This window comes from Ylistrum balloti, unplaced genomic scaffold (genome assembly GCF_031769215.1).
Source record: "Ylistrum balloti isolate Yb309-2 unplaced genomic scaffold, AGI_CSIRO_Ybal_v1 Utg370050, whole genome shotgun sequence".
NCBI lineage: Eukaryota > Metazoa > Mollusca > Bivalvia > Pectinida > Pectinidae > Ylistrum > Ylistrum balloti.
In genome coordinates this window covers 407273-408694 of record NW_026782103.1, presented here as the reverse complement: position 1 = coordinate 408694, position 1422 = coordinate 407273, and positions in this window count along the sequence as shown.

Sequence of the window (1422 nt, the reverse complement as noted above, 5' to 3'; positions counted from 1 at the left end):
CCTAGAAATGTTTTGTCTCTAGACTCCTCAGTGATATTAAACTACATCCTACAGGTGTTACATCTCTCTAGACTCGACAGTGATATTAAACTACATCCTATAGGTGTTTTGACTCTAGACTCGTCAGAGATATCAAACTACATCCCATAGGTGTTACATCTTTCTAGACTCGACAGTGATATTAAACTACATCCTACAGGTGTTACATCTCTCTAGACTCGACAGTGATATTAAACTACATCCTACAGGTGCTTTGTCCCCTGACTCGTCAGAGATAGTAAACTACATCCTACAGGTGTTTTGTCTCTAGACTCGTTAGTGATATTAAACTTCATACTACAAGTGTTTTGTGTCTCTAGACTCGTCAGTGATATTAAACTACATCCTACAAGTGTTTTGTCTCTCTTGATTCGTCAATGATATTAAACTACATCCTACAGGTGTTAAATCTCTCTAGACTCGTCAGTGATATTAAACTACATCCTACAGGTGTTACATCTCTCTAGACTCGACAGTGATATTAAACTACATCCTATATTAAACTACATGCTACCGGTGTTTTGTCTCTAGACTCCTCAATGATATCAAACAAAATACCACAGGCGTTTTGTTTGTAGACTCGTCACAGATATTAAACTACATCCCTTAGTTGTTTTGTCTCTACATCTCTCTAGACTTGTCAATGATATTAAACTACATCCTACAGGTGCTTTGTCCCCTGACTCGTCAGAGATATTAAACTACATCCTACATGTGTTTTGTCTTTGTAAATCTGACTGGCCATTGAATGGGCACAACTAAGGACCAAAAGTTATGTAAGTATGAAATACGAGAAAGATCAGACATTTCCAAAAAGTTTCCATTGTCAAAATCCTAGATTGTCGCCTGTCTGCCATTGTTTTCTGATCAGCCCCAAAATGAAAAGTTAACAAATAAGCGCCACTTACATGTGAAATTTGCAAAAGATCCATCAAGTATTTCTGAAAAATAGAGATGACAAACTATTACATCAAAATCAAAGATGGTAGCCTGGCCACGCTATTTTTTGGATCAGTGAAAAATGGGACAATGCACAACTAGAGACTGAGTGGCCCCTACATATAATATTTGAAAACTATCCACCAAGCACTTCTGAAGAAATAGAGATAACAATCTATTCTGTCAAAATCCAATGGCCACCTGTCGGCCATGTTATATTTTGGATCTGTTTGAAAATGGGTCAATGCACAAAAGGTGCATCCAGTACTTCTCAAGAAGTAGCGATTACAAGTATCTTAAGGACCGAGAGGCAGACAAAGAACCACAGACTATGAATGACGGATCACAGACAACAGACCGAAGACTCTTGGCATTTGCTAAAATCAGCATTTTGAAAAATTCAATCATTGGATGATGGTGGGCTAAAAATAACAAAATAGTAAA